The sequence below is a fragment of the Pseudophryne corroboree genome, unplaced genomic scaffold (genome assembly GCF_028390025.1).
Source record: "Pseudophryne corroboree isolate aPseCor3 unplaced genomic scaffold, aPseCor3.hap2 scaffold_218, whole genome shotgun sequence".
In the NCBI taxonomy this organism is placed as follows: domain Eukaryota; kingdom Metazoa; phylum Chordata; class Amphibia; order Anura; family Myobatrachidae; genus Pseudophryne; species Pseudophryne corroboree.
This window is the reverse complement of record NW_026968826.1, coordinates 819,932-836,209: the sequence shown is the minus strand read 5'-3', so window position 1 is coordinate 836,209 and position 16,278 is coordinate 819,932. Positions and strand designations below refer to the sequence as shown.

The 16,278-nt window shown below is 40.1% G+C and overlaps 1 non-coding gene and 1 pseudogene across 1 annotated transcript; one reads left to right on the top strand and one right to left on the bottom strand.

The window, feature by feature from the left end:
* Window positions 1-8,720: 8,720 nt before the first annotated feature.
* On the top strand, window positions 8,721-8,899 carry LOC135007475 (U1 spliceosomal RNA; annotated as a pseudogene).
* Window positions 8,900-10,982: 2,083 nt separating this feature from the next.
* On the bottom strand, window positions 10,983-11,145 carry LOC135007260 (U1 spliceosomal RNA). Its single transcript, XR_010207311.1, has one exon. It is a non-coding gene; the product is annotated as a U1 spliceosomal RNA (small nuclear RNA).
* Window positions 11,146-16,278: the final 5,133 nt, after the last annotated feature.

Here is a 16,278-nt window from a genome sequence, read left to right as displayed (position 1 = left end):
GCTGCTCACAGGATATTTTTGATAGATTACTATCATTTTTTGTCATTAATTTCTGTGATTACTGCTGTTCATTGGATAAGTTTGATAGATTACTATCATTTTTCTTATCATCCATTGTTGAGCAAAATATACAAATAATTTTAAGATGATGATATTTGCTCTTTTTTGAATTATTCATATTTTTACCACTGTTTAAAAGGGGAATAAGTAATTGATACGTCTAATATACCCCTGTTATTTTATTTTAGTTGAGTATTGGATAAATAAAAGCTAAGTTTTAATTATAGACAGTTTTCATCTTTTTCACATCATTAATCATCAAAAGAGTGCTCCAAATATAGGAATTTCTTCTATTTGGTAAGATGTGGGCTCTTCCACACCCACCAAATCATTCTGTATCTGGTACACTATTCCTGGGAGCACCTCCAACGTCAGAATAGTTGCCCACTTGGGCTTGATATATTTTTTCTGTTTAGTTGGTTGTTTGAGATTTAGTCATTCAATTATAACCAGTCTGGTGCAGGGTAAACCAAGTTTTGCCACAAAAGTCAATACTGACAAAGGCTAATAATCATTCATCTAGAACGTTTCCTAGAAAAACTTTAAAAAGTCAATAATCTGGAGAATTTTTGTAAGAAACACATTGGTACTTTCCCATGATGAGTGAGTGCTTCAGGATTTCTTGCACTTACATGGGCTATTAACCAAAAGGTTGGTGGTTCAATCCCACCCAGGGATGTAATTGACCTTGTCATCAGATTTTGGTGATCTTTAAGTAGACAAGTCAAAATTTCAAACCCCCTCTTATGGTGTAGGGTACCTGGCCTTCTCTGACGTAATCAGAGTTAGATTTAATTAAGTGATTTTATAAAAAACAGCTAGGAAGCACAATTTAGCAGTGGGTTGCAGAGAAAAAAATAACATTTTAAACCTACCGGTAATTTTTTTTTCTCGTAGTCCGTAGAGGATGATGGGGACTCCGTAAGGACCATGGGGGATAGACGGGCTCCGCAGCAGACATGGGCACTTTAAGAAAGACTTTAGATCTGGGTGTGCACTGGCTCCTCCCTCTATGCCCCTCCTCCATACCTCAGTTAGAGAAACTGTGCCCAGAGGAGACGGACAGTACGAGGAAAGGATTTTTGTTAATCCAAGGTCAAGATTCATACCAGCCACACCAATCACACCGTATAACTTGTGATATACTACCCAGTTAACAGTATGAATCAAATCTAACTCTGATTACATCAGAGAAGGCCAGGTACCCTACACCATAGCAGGGGTTTTCGAAATTTTGACTTGTCTACTTAAAGATCAACAAAATCTGATAATAAGTTCAATTACATCCCTGGGTGGGATTGAACCACCAACCTTTTGGTTAATAGCCGTATACACTAACTGATTGCGCCACAGCGAAACTTTGCAAAAGTACATACTGACAAAGGCTAATAAGCATTCATCTAGAACGTTTCCTATAAAAACTTTAAATAGTCAATAATCTGGAGAGTTTTTGTAAGATGTTTCTTCCATCAACCAATGAAGAAACACATTGGTACTTTCCCATGATGAGTGAGTGCTTCAGGATCTCTTGCACTTACATGTGCAGCAGAGTACTGTAATGGAAGCATGCTGGGTCCATAACCCAGAGGTAGGCAGATTGAAACTATCCTCTGCTATATGACTTGTCTACTTAAATATTACCAAAATTTGATCACAAGGTCAATTACGTCCCTGGATGGGATTGAACCACCAACCTTTTGATTAATAGCTGAACACACTAACCGATTGCGCCACAGAGACACTTTGCAAAAAGTACATACTGACAAAGACTAATAAGCATTCATCTAGAACGTTTCCTAGAAAAACTTTAAAAAGTCAATAACCTGGAGAGTTTTTGTAAGATGTTTCTTCCAGCAACCAATGAAGAAACACATTGGTACTTTCCCATGATGAGTGAGTGCTTCAGGATCTCTTGCACTTACATGTGCAGCAGAGTACTGCAATGGAAGCATGCTGGGCCCATAACCCAGAGGTAGGCAGATTGATACTATCCTTTGCTATATGCATTTTTTTTGTTCATTAAAGTAATCCAAAACTGGGATTGATATTTTAGCTTTTATTTTTACTTAAAGTACAATAACTTTTACCATTTTAATTTGTTTTAATAGTATATTGACAGTGTTGTTTTCTTTCAAAAATCCAATTAATTTTCTTTACCCGATTATTAAAATGGTAAGTGACAAAAACAAACTACATTGTCACCAGAAGAGCAATACAAAATGTACAAGTGATATATTAAAATCATCTTTCCAGCTTGAATTTCAATGATGCATTGGGGCAACGATTTTGTGAGAAACATCTTCACCCTTAAATAAAGATTTTCTTAATTCCTTACCTGTGTGCTAATTAGATATCACCTTGTTTTCACATTAAACAGACTTCCACATGAGAAAGCAGCAAGGATGCAGTGGCGTTAATGTTTCCTGGTGTCAACCTGTATTATTTCAGTAGATATTGAAATGAGGATGCATCTTGCTGCCTTTCCAATGAAGCAAGTTTAATTTAGTAATAGGTGAAAAACCATCCCTACAAATATGTTAATCAGATACTTGGCTTTGTGGACACTTTTCAGAGAACAAATTAGTTAGCATAAAAATAAAGCCAGAAAATGAAGAGCTGTTTAATCACTCAATTGGATTTTTCTGCCAGCATATTTCTTTTTCTCTGCAACCCACTGCTAAATTGTGCTTCCTAGCTTTTTTTTTATAAAATCACTGATTCAAATCTAACTCTGATTACATCAGAGTAGGCCAGGTACCCTACACCATAAGAAGGGGGTTTGAAATTTTGACTTGTCTACTTAAAGATCACCAAAATCTGATAACAAGGTCAATTACATCGCTGGGTGGGATTGAACCACCAACCCTTTGATTAATAACCAAACACACTAACCGATTGCGCCACAGAGACACTTTACAAACATACATACTGACAAAGGCTAATAAGCATTCATCTAGAACGTTTCCTAGAAAAACTTTAAAAAGTCAATAATCTGGAGAGTTTTTGTAAGATGTTTCTTCCATCAACCAACGAAGAAACACATTGGTACTTTCCCATGATGAGTGAGTGCTTCAGGATCTCTTGCACTTACATGTGCAGCAGAGTACTGCAATGGAAACATGCTGGGCCCATAACCCAGAGGTAGGCAGATTGAAACTATCATCTGCTATATGCATTTTTTTTGGTTAATTAAAGTAATCCAAAACTGGGATTGATATTTTTGCTCTTTTATTTTTACTTAAAGTACAATAACTTTTACCATTTTAATTTGTTTTAATAGTATATTGACAGTATTGTTTTCTTTCAAAAATCCACTTAATTTTCTTTACCCTATTATTAAAATGGTAATTGACAAAAACAAACTACATTGTCACCAGAAGAGCAATACAAAATGTACAAGTGATATATTAAAATCATCTTTCCAGCTTGAATTTCAATGATGCATTGGGGCAACGATTTTGTGAGAAACACCTTCACCCTTAAATAAAGATTTTCTTAATTCCTTACCTGTGTGCTAATTAGATATCACCTTGTTTTCACATTAAACAGACTTCCACATGCGAAAGCAGCAAGGATGCAGTGGCGTTAATGTTTCCTGGTGTCAACCTGTATTATTTCAGTAGACATTGAAATGAGGATGCATCTTGCTGCCTTTCCAATGAAGCAAGTTTAATTCAGTAATAGGTGAAAAACCATTCCTACAAAGGTGTTAATCAGAGACTTGGCTTTGTGGACACTTTTCAGAGAGCAAATTTGTTAGCATAAACATAAAATCAGAAAATGAAGAGCTGTTTAAACAGCTACTGCCTGAGGGTCTCTTGACCTGGTGCAATACCTCTGTAGCTTTTTGTTGAGGCGGGACGCCATCATGTCTATCTGGAACAGTCCCCACCGACTTGCAATCTGTGCGAAGACTTCCTGATGGAGTCCCCACTCTCCTGGATGTAGGTCGTGTCTGCTGAGGAAGTCTTCTTCCCAGTTGTCCACTCCCGGAATGAACACTGCTGACAGTGCGCTTACATGATTCTCCACCCAGCGAAGAATTCTGGTGGCTTCCGCCATCGCCACTCTGCTCCTTGTGCCGCCTTGGCGGTTTACATGAACTACTGCGGTGACGTTGTCTGACTGGATCAGAACTGGTTGGTCGCGAAGTAAGGTCTCCGCTTGACATAGGGCGTTGTATATGGCCCTTAGCTCCAGGATGTTGATGTGAAGACAAGTCTCCTGACTTGACCAAAGACCTTGGAAATTTCTTCCCTGTGTGGCTGCTCCCCAACCTCGGAGGCTCGCGTTCGTGGTCACCAGGATCCAGTCCTGAATGCCGAACCTGCGGCCCTCTAGAAGGTGAGCACTCTGCAGCCACCACAGGAGAGATACCCTGGCCCTGGGGGACAGGGTGATCAACTGATGAATCTGTAGATGTGACCCGGACCACTTGTCCAGTAGGTCCCATTGCAAGATCCTCGCATGGAACCTGCCGAAGGGAATGGCCTCGTATGATGCCACCATCATTCCCAGGACTCGAGTGCAGTGATGCACTGACACCTGTTTTGGTTTCAATAGGTTCCTGACCAGAGTCATGAGTTCCTGGGCCTTTTCTATCGGAAGATAAACCCTTTTCTGGTCCGTATCCAGAATAATGCCCAAGCAAAGTCAGACGAGTCGTAGGAACCAACTGCGACTTCGGGATATTGAGAATCCAGCCGTTTTGCTGTAACACCTTCAATGAAAGTTATACGCTGTTCAGCAACTGCTCTCTTGATCTCGCTTTTATGAGGAGATCGTTCAAGTACGGGATAATTGTGACACCTTGCTTTCGCAGGAGCACCATAATTTCTGTCATTACCTTGGTGAAAATTCTCGGAGAAAATTCTGGAGAGACCAAACGGCAACGTCTGAAATTGGTAATGACAATACTGTACCGCAAATCTTAGGTACGCCTGATGAGGTGGATAAATGAGTACATGAAGGTATGCATCCTTTATGTCCAGAGATATCATAAAATCCCCCCCTTCTAGGCTGGTGATGACCGCTCTTAGCGATTCCATCTTGAACTTGAACCTTTTCAAGTATAGGTTCAGGGATTTTAAATTTAATATGGGTCTGACCAAACCGTCCGGTTTTGGGACTACAAACAGGGTCGAATAATTTCCCTTTCCTTGTTGAAGCAGGGGAACCTTGACCACCACCTGTTGAAGATACAATTTGTGAATTGCATTTAACACTATCTCCCTTTCCTGGGGAGAAGATGGTAGGGCCGATTTGAAAAACCGGCGAGGAGGCACCTCTTCGAATTTCAGCTTGTAACCCTGAGAAACAATTTCTATTGCCTAGGGATCCACCTACGAATGAACCCAGATGTGGCTGAAAACTCGAAGACGTGCCCCCAACTGGGCGGACTCCTTTAGCGGAGCCCCAGCGTCATGCGGTGGATTTTGTAGAGGCCGGGGAGGACTTCTGTTCCTGGGAACTAGCTGTGTTGTGCAGCTTCTTCCCTCTGCCCTTACCTCTGGCAAGAAAGGACGCACCTCGTACTTTCTTGTTTCTCTGTGATCGAAAGGACTGCATTTGATAATGTGGTGCTTTCTTAGGCTGTGAGGAAATATAAGGCAAAAAATTTGATTTACCAGCTGTAGCTGTGGAGACAAGGTCCGAGAGACCTTCCCCAAACAATTCCTCACCCCTGTAAGGTAAAACCTCCATATGCCTTTTTGAGTCGGCATCACCTGTCTATTGCCGGGTCCATAGGACTCGTCTAGCAGAAATCGACATAGCGTTTATTCTAGAACCCAGTAGACTAATGTCACTTTGAGCATCTCTCATATATAGGACAGCATCTTTTATATGCCCTATGGTCAATAACATAGCATCCTTATCTAGGGTCTCAATCTCTGCTGATAAGGTATCTGTCCATGCTGCCACCGCGCTACAACCTCGGCCGACGCAATTGCCGGTCTGAGTAAGGTACCAGAATGTGTGTAAATGGACTTTAGGGTAACCTCCTGCTTGCGGTCAGCAGGGTCCCTGATGGTAGCCGTATCCTGGGATGGCAGCGCTACCTTTTTGGATAAGCGTGTCAATGCTTTATCCACCCTAGGGGAGGATTCCCACCGTATCCTGTCCATTGGCGGGAAAGGATACGCCATAAGAATCCTTTTGGGAATCTGCAGCTTTTTGTCTGGAGATTCCCAAGCTTTTTCACATAATTCGTTCAACTCATGTGAGGGGGGAAAGGTTATCTCAGGTTTCTTTCCCTTATACATGTGTACCCTCGTGTCAGGGACAGGGGACTCTGTGATGTGCAAAACATCTTTTATTGCAATAATCATATATCGAATACATTTAGCCAATTTTGGTTGTAACTTTGCATCATCGTAGTCGACACTGGAGTCAGAATCCGTGTCGGTATCTGTGTCAACTATTTGGGATAGTGGGCGCTTTTGAGACCCCGAAGGTCCCTGCGACATAGGGACAGGCATGGGTTGACTCCCTGACTGTTCCCTAGCTTCAGCTTTGTCTAATCTCTTGTGTAATAAGTTTACATTAGCACTTAAAACATTCCACATATCCATCCAGTCAGGTGTCGGCGTTGTCGATGGAGACACCACATTAATTTGCTCCTGCTCCTCTCTAGGAGAGCCTTCTACCTCAGACATGTCGACACACGTGTACCGACACACCATACACTCAGGGAATCCTCTTATCTGAGGACAGTTCCCCAACAAGGCCCTTTGGAGAGACAGAGAGAGAAAGTATGCCAGCACACACCCCAGCGCTATATGACCCAGGAAAAAAACACAATCATTTTATGTTTACCCAGTAGCGCTGTATTTCCATATATATATGCGCCTAATTATGTGCCCTCTCTTCTTTAAGACCCTCTTTCTACCGTGGTATAAGCAGGGGAGAGTCCATGGAGCTTCCCCTCAGCGGTGCTGTGGAGAAAATGGCGCTGGTGAGTGCTGAGGGAGAAGCCCCACCCCCTCAGCGACGGGCTTCTGTCCCGCTCAAATATAGTAAAAAAATGGCGGGGGCTCTTATATATATATACAGTGCCTAGCTGCATATATATTTATTTTGCCAAAGAGAGGTCTATATTGCTGCCCAGGGCGTCCCCCCTGCGCCCTTCACCCTTACACTGACTGCCGTGTGTGAGGTGTATGGGAGCAATGGAGCACAGCTTTACTGCTGTGCGTTACCTCAGTGAAGATCATGAAGTCTTCCGCCGCCTCTGAAGTCTTCTTTTCTTCTCATACTCACCCGGCTTCTATCTTCCGGCTCTGCGAGGGGGACGGCGGCGCGGCTCTGGGACGGACGGCGAGGGTGAGACCTGCGTACCGATCCCTCTGGAGCTAATGCTGTACAGTAGCCTAAGAAGCAGAGCCTATCAACTCACAGAAGTAGGTGTGCATCTCTCCCCTCCGCCCCTCGATGCAGGGAGTCTGTTGCCAGCAGGCTCCCTGAAAATAAAAAAATCTAACAAATATACTTTCTGTCAGGAAACTCAGGAGAGCTCCCTGAAAAGCACCCAGTCTCCTCTGGGCACAGTAGTAAACTGAGGTCTGGAGGAGGGGCATAGAGGGAGGAGCCAGTGCACACCCAGATCTAAAGTCTTTCTTAAAGTGCCCATGTCTCCTGCGGAGCCCGTCTATCCCCCATGGTCCTTACGGAGTCCCCAGCATCCTCTAGGACGTAAGAGAAAAATTATGCTGGCAGAAAAATCCAATTGAGTGATTAAACAGCTCCAGAGCTGCTCTGTAAGGCAAGTAAAAGGGTGTGGGCCCTGCAGCACTACCTGTAGTTTGCATTGTGCATTGGAAGCCTAGTTTGCTGTCTGTTTCCACTTCTTTTTTCTTGAGCCCCTCCCGTCTATACCCTTGTGCACTATCCTGACTTCTCCTCCCGTCTGCTTACTTTGTGCCTTCCAATGCACAATGCAAACTACAGGTAGTGCTGCAGGGCCCACACCCTTTTACTTGCCTTACAGAGCAGCTCTTGAGCTGTTACAGTGCCCAGCTGCTGCAAGAAATCAGCGTGAATGCTTCAGGGGCTGGGGCATGGCCAACATGAGCCCCACACCGAAGGAGGGTGGGGGTGTTTAATGCGAACTAGGGGTCTCGCACAATGCGAACTACAGGTAGTGCTGCAGGGCCCACACCCTTTTACTTGCATTACAGAGCAGCTCTGGAGCTGTTACAGTGCCCAGCTGCTGCAAGAAATCAGCTTGAATCCTTCAGGGGCTGGGGCATAGCCAACATGAGCCCCACACCGACGGAGGGTGGAGGTGTTTAATGCGAACTAGGGGTCATCCAAGTGCCGCAAAAGGCCGCCATGCCCTGCACGCCCCTTTTCTCTTTTCATATGCAGACGAGGGTTGAAGCCAACTTTGACCCACTGCTTGGATGACATCGCCATATGCAAATCCATCTGCTGCAGGCCTTCCCCCAGGAATGCTTGCACTAGTTGTTGCATTTGGTTTGTTGTTTGGGGGTGCTTCAGTATTAGGCAGCCTTCTGCCCTCCCATGTTCATCTGAAAATATGTGTTCTCCCTGCAGTTGTTGTCCCCAGATGAGAGTTCCCTTGTGCTGCCTCAGTTGAATCTCCTTTACTTGACAGAGATGTGCCTGAGCAGCGGCCCTCCCCAGCCCTATCCCAAATCATACTTATTTTGCATAGGAGATACCATGGTCATGAAGACTGTTCTCCCAGGGTGCGGTTCATTCATTGCATTCTGGGTATGCTGACCCCTGTGATTTCCCCAAATGTGGGAAACTCGACTGCATTATTTAATGCGAACTAGGGGTCATCCAAGCACCGCAAAAGGCCGCCATGCCCTGCATACCCCTTTTCTCTTTTCATAAGCAGACGAGGTTTGAAGCCAACCTTGACCCACTGCTTGGATGACATCACTTGCTGCCTTTCCAATGAAGCAAGTTTAATTTAATAATAGGTGAAAAACCATCCCTACAAAGGTGTTAATCAGATACTTGGCTTTGTGGACACTTTTCAGAGCACAAATTTGTTAGCATAAAAATAAAGCCAGAAAATGAAGAGCTGTTTAATCACTCAATTGGATTTTTCTGCCAGCATATTTCTTTTTCTCTGCAACCCACTGCTAAATTGTGCTTTGTGGCTGTTTTTTTTATAAAATCACTTAATCAAATCTAACTCTGATTACATCAGAGAAGGCCAGGTACCCTACACCATAAGAGGTGGTTTGAAATTTTTACTTGTCTACTTAAAGATCACCAAAATCTGATAACAAGGTCAATTACGTCCCTAGGTGGGATTGAACCACCAACCTTTTGGTTAACAACTGAACACGCTAACTGTTTGTGCCTCAGAGACACTTTGCGAAAGTACATACTGACAAAGGCTAATAAGCATTCATCTAGAACGTTTCCTAGAAAAACTTTAAAAAGTCAATAATCTGGAGAGTTTTTGTAAGATGTTTCTTCCATCAACCAATGAAGAAACACATTGGTACTTTCCCATGATGAGTGAGTGCTTCAGGATCTCTTGCACTTACATGTGCAGCAGAGTACTGTAATGGAAGCATGCTGGGTCCATAACCCAGAGGTAGGCAGATTGAAACTATCCTCTGCTATATGCATTGTTTTTTGTTAATTAAAGTAATCCAAAACTGGGATTGATATTTTTGCTCTTTTATTTTTACTTAAAGTACAATAACTTTTACCATTTTAATTTGTTTTAATAGTATATTGACAGTATTGTTTTCTTTCAAAAATCCACTTAATTTTCTTTACCCTATTATTAAAATGGTAATTGACAAAAACAAACTACATTGTCACCAGAAGAGCAGTACAAAATATACAAGTGATATATTAAAATCATCTTTCCAGCTTTAATTTCAATGATGCCTTGGTGCAACAATTTTGTGAGAAACATCTTCACCCATAAAGAAAGATTTTCTTAATTCCTTACCTGTGTGCTGATTAGATATCACCTTGTTTTCACATTAAACAGACTTCCCCTTGAGGAAGCAGCAAGGATGCAGTGACGTTTATGTTTCCTGGTGTCAACCTGTATTATTTCAGTAGACATTGAAATGAGGATGCATCTTGCTGCCTTTCCAATGAAGCAAGTTTAATTCAGTAATAGGTGAAAAACCATTCCTACTAAAGGTGTTAATCAGAGACTTGGCTTTGTGGACACTTTTCAGAGAGCAAATTTGTTAGCATAAACATAAAATCAGAAAATGAAGAGCTGTTTAATCACTCAATTGGACTTTTCTGCCAGCATAATTTTTTTTCTCTGCAACCCACTGCTAAATTGTGCTTCCTAGCTGTTTTTTATAAAATCACTTAATCAAATCTAACTCTGATTACATCAGAGAAGGCCGGGTACCCTACACCATAAGAGGGGGTTTGAAATTTTGACTTGTCTACTTAAAGATCACCAAAATCTGATAACAAGGTCAATTACGTCCCTGGGTGGGATTGAATCACCAACCTTTAGGTTAATAGCCATACACACTAACTGATTGCGCCATAGCGACACTTTGCGAAAGTACATACTGACAAAGGCTAATAAGCATTCATCTAGAACGTTTCCTAGAAAAACTTTAAAAAGTCAATAATCTGGAGAATTTTTGTAAGAAACACATTGGTACTTTCCCATGATGAGTGAGTGCTTCAGGATCTCTTGCACTTACATGGGCTATTAACCAAAAGGTTCCCACCCAGTGATGTAATTGACCTTGTGATCAGATTTTGGTGATCTTTAAGTAGACAAGTCAAAATTTCAAACCCCCTCTTATGGTGTAGGGTACCTGGCCTTCTCTGACGTAATCAGAGTTAGATTTAATTAAGGTGCGCAAGGGCATAGAAGGGAGCGGTTTAAGAAAAGAGAAGTGGAAACAGACAGCAAACTAGGCTGGAGAGAGACCTGAGACAAAGAGATCTGAATTATACGAGAGCCGACCAGGGGAAACACAAATTATGCAGTCAAGTTTCCCACATTTGGGGAAATCGCAGGAGCAGCACACCCAGAGTGCAATGGGTGAGCCTTGCCCTGGGAGAAGCACCTTCATGATCATAGTATCTCACCTGGCAGGTAAGTAGGAGTTGGGCTAGTGCTGGGGAGGGTCGCTGCTCGGGTACGCCCCTGTCAAGTGAAGGAGATCCAACTGAGGCAGCACAAGGGAACTCTCGAAAGAAGAACAAGGCTAGAGGAAGATCTGAGACAAAGAAATCTGACTTTTACCAGAGCTGACCAGAGGAAAGCACAAACACAGTACCCCACTACCACCAGGAAACATTAACGCCACTGCATCCTTGCTGCTTTCTCATGTGGTAGTCTATTTAATGTGAAAACAAGGTGATATCTAATTAGCACACAGAAAAGAAAATTAAGTGAATTTTTGAAAGAAAACAATACTGTCAATATACTATTAAAACAAATTAAAATGGTAAAAGTTATTGTACTTTAAGTAAAAATAAAAGAGCAAAAATGTCAATCCCAGTTTTGGATTACTTTAATTAACAAAAAAAATGCATATAGCAGAGGATAGTTTCAATCTGCCTACCTCTGGGTTATGGACCCAGCATGCTTCCATTACAGTACTCTGCTGCACATGTATGTGCAAGAGATCCTGAAGCACTCACTCATCATGGGAAAGTACCAATGTGTTTCTTCATTGGTTGATGGAAGAAACATCTTACAAAAACTCTCCACATTATTGACTTTTTAAAATGTTTCTAGGAAACGTTCTAGATGAATGCTTATTAGCCTTTTTCAGTATATGCTTTTGCAAAGTGTCGCTGTGGCGCAATCAGTTAGTGTGTAAGGCTATTAACCAAAAGGTTGGTGGTTCAATCCCACCCAGGGACGTAATTGACCTTGTTATCAGATTTTGGTGATCTTTATGTAGACAAGTCAAAATTTCAAACCCCCTCTTATGGTGTAGGGTACCTGGCCTTCTCTGATGTAATCAGAGTTAGATTTGATTCAGTGATTTTATAAAAACAGCTAGGAAGCACAATTTAGCAGTGGGTTGCAGAGAAAAAGAAATATGCTGGCAAAAAAATCCAATTGAGTGATTAAACAGCTCTTCATTTTCTGGCTTTATTTTTATGCTAACAAATTTGTTCTCTGAAAAGTGTCCACAAAGCCAAGTCTCTGATTAACACCTTTGTAGGGATGGTTTTTCACCTATTACTAAATTAAACTTGCTTCATTGGAAAGGCAGCAAGATGCATCCTCATTTCAATATCTACAGAAATAATACAGGTTGACACCAGGAAACATTAACGCCACTGCATCCTTGCTGCTTTCTCATGTGGAAGTCTGTTTAATGTGAAAACAAGGTGATATCTAATTAGCACACAGGTAAGGAATTAAGAAAATCTTTATTTAAGGGTGAAGATGTTTCTCACAAAATCGTTGCCCCAATGCATCATTGAAATTCAAGCTGGAAAGATGATTTTAATATATCACTTGTACATTTTGTATTGCTCTTCTGGTGACAATGTAGTTTGTTTTTGTCAATTACCATTTTAATAATCGGGTAAAGAAAATTAATTGGATTTTTGAAAGAAAACAATACTGTCAATATACTATTAAAACAAATTAAAATGGTAAAAGTTATTGTACTTTAAGTAAAAATAAAAGAGCAAAAATATCAATCCCAGTTTTGGATTACTTTAATTAACAAAAAAAAATGCATATAGCAAAGGATAGTTTCAATCTGCCTACCTCTGGGTTATGGACCCAGCATGCTTCCATTACAGTACTCTGCTGCACATGTAAGTGCAAGAGGTCCTGAAGCACTCACTTATCATGGGAAAGTACCAATGTGTTTCTTCATTGGTTGATGGAAGAAACATCTTACAAAAACTCTCCACATTATTGACTTTTTAAAATGTTTCTAGGAAACGTTCTAGATATATGCTTATTAGCCTTTGTCAGTATGTACTTTTGCAAAGTGTCGCTGTGGCGCAATCAGTTAGTGTGTATGGTTATTAATCAAAGGGTTGGTGGTTCAATCCCACCCAGGGATGTAATTGACCTTGTTATCAGATTTTGGTGATCTTTAAGTAGACAAGTCAAAATTTCAAACCCCCTGTTATGGTGTAGGGTACCTGGCCTTCTCTGATGTAATCAGAGTTAGATTTGATTCAGTGATTTTATAAAAACAGCTAGGAAGCACAATTTAGCAGTGGGTTGCAGAGAAAAAGAAATATGCTGGCAAAAAAATCCAATTGAGTGATTAAACAGCTCTTCATTTTCTGGCTTTATTTTTATGCTAACAAATTTGTTCTCTGAAAAGTGTCCACAAAGCCAAGTCTCTGATTAACACCTTTGTAGGGATGGTTTTTCACCTATTACTAAATTAAACTTGCTTCATTGGAAAGGCAGCAAGATGCATCCTCATTTCAATGTCTACTGAAATAATACAGGTTGACACCAGGAAACATTAACGCCACTGCATCCTTGCTGCTTTCGCATGTGGAAGTCTGTTTAATGTGAAAACAAGGTGATATCTAATTAGCACACAGGTAAGGAATTAAGAAAATCTTTATTTAAGGGTGAAGGTGTTTCTCACAAAATCGTTGCCCCAATGCATCATTGAAATTCAAGCTGGAAAGATGATTTTAATATATCACTTGTACATTTTGTATTGCTCTTCTGGTGACAATGTCGTTTGTTTTTGTCAATTACCATTTTAATAATAGGGTAAAGAAAATTAAGTGGATTTTTGAAAGAAAACAATACTGTCAATATACTATTAAAACAAATTAAAATGGTAAAAGTTATTGTACTTTAAGTAAAAATAAAAGAGCAAAAATATCAATCCCAGTTTTGGATTACTTTAATTAACAAAAAAAAATGCATATAGCAGAGGATAGTTTCAATCTGCCTACCTCTGGGTTATGGGCCCAGCATTTTTCCATTGCAGTACTCTGCTGCACATGTAAGTGCAAGAGATCCTGAAGCACTCACTCATCATGGGAAAGTACCAATGTGTTTCTTCGTTGGTTGATGGAAGAAACATCTTACAAAAACTCTCCAGATTATTGACTTTTTAAAGTTTTTCTAGGAAACGTTCTAGATGAATGCTTATTAGCCTTTGTCAGTATGTACATTTGTAAAGTGTCTCTGTGGCGCAATCTGTTAGTGTGTTTGGTTATTAATCAAAGGGTTGGTGGTTCAATCCCACCCAGGGATGTAATTGACCTTGTTATCAGATTTTGGTGATCTTTAAGTAGACAAGTCAAAATTTCAAACCCCCTTCTTATGGTGTAGGGTACCTGGCCTACTCTGATGTAATCAGAGTTAGATTTGAATAAGTGATTTTATAAAAAAAACAGCTAGGAAGCACAATTTAGCAGTGGGTTGCAGAGAAAAAGAAATATGCTGGCAGAAAAATCCAATTGAGTGATTAAACAGCTCTTCATTTTCTAGCTTTATTTTTATGCTAACGAATTTGTTCTCTGAAAAGTGTCCACAAAGCCAAGTATCTGATTAACATATTTGTAGGGATGGTTTTTCACCTATTACTAAATTAAACTTGCTTCATTGGAAAGGCAGCAAGATGCATCCTCATTTCAATATCTACTGAAATAATACAGGTTGACACCAGGAAACATTAACGCCACTGCATCATTGCTGCTTTCTCATGTGGAAGTCTGTTTAATGTGAAAACAAGGTGATATCTAATTAGCACACAGGTAAGGAATTAAGAAAATCTTTATTTAAGGGTGAAGATGTTTCTCACAAAATCGTTGCCCCAATGCATCATTGAAATTCAAGCTGGAAAGATGATTTTAATATATCACTTGTACATTTTGTATTGCTCTTCTGGTGACAATGTAGTTTGTTTTTGTCAATTACCATTTTAATAATCGGGTAAAGAAAATTAATTGGATTTTTGAAAGAAAACAATACTGTCAATATACTATTAAAACAAATTAAAATGGTAAAAGTTATTGTACTTTAAGTAAAAATAAAAGCTAAAATATCAATCCCAGTTTTGGATTACTTTAATGAACAAAAAAAAAATGCATATAGCAAAGGATAGTTTCAATCTGCCTACCTCTGGGTTATGGGCCCAGCATGCTTCCATTGCAGTACTCTGCTGCACATGTAAGTGCAAGAGATCCTGAAGCACTCACTCATCATGCGAAAGTACCAATGTGTTTCTTCATTGGTTGCTGGAAGAAACATCTTACAAAAACTCTCCAGATTATTGACTTTTTAAAGTTTTTCTAGGAAACGTTCTAGATGAATGCTTATTAGTCTTTGTCAGTATGTACTTTTCGCAAAGTGTCTCTGTGGCGCAATCGGTTAGTGTGTTCAGCTATTAATCAAAAGGTTGGTGGTTCAATCCCATCCAGGGACGTAATTGACCTTGTGATCAGATTTTGGTAATATTTAAGTAGACAAGTCAAAATTGCAAACCCCCTCTTATGGTGTAGGGTACCTGGCCTTCTCTGATGTAATCAGAGTTAGATTTCATTAAGTGATTTTATAAAAAAACAGCTAGGAAGCACAATTTAGCAGTGGGTTGCAGAGAAAAAGAAAAATGCTGGCAGAAAAATCCAATTGAGTGATTAAACAGCTCTTCATTTTCTGGCTTTATTTTTATGATAACAAATTTGTTCTCTGAAAAGTGTCCACAAAGCCAAGTATCTGATTAACATCTTTGTAGGGATGGTTTTTCACCTATTACTAAATTAAACTTGCTTCATTGGAAAGGCAGCAAGATGCATCCTCATTTCAATATCTACGGAAATAATACAGGTTGACACCAGGAAACATTAACGCCACTGCATCTTTGCTGTTTTCTCATGTGGAAGTCTGTTTAATGTGAAAACAAGGTGATATCTAATTAGCACACAGGTAAGGAATTAAGAACATCTTTATTTAAGGGTGAAGATGTTTCTCACAAAATCGTTGCCCCAATGCATCATTGAAATTCAAGCTGGAAAGATGATTTTAATATATCACTTGTACATTTTGTATTGCTCTTCTGGTGACAATGTAGTTTGTTTTTGTCAATTACCATTTTAATAATCGGGTAAAGAAAATTAATAGGATTTTTGAAAGAAAACAATACTGTCAATATACTATTAAAACAAATTAAAATGGTAAAAGTTATTGTACTTTAAGTAAAAATAAAAGAGCAAAAATATCAATCCCAGTTTTGGATTACTTTAATTAACAAAAAAAATGCATATAGCAGAGGATAGTTT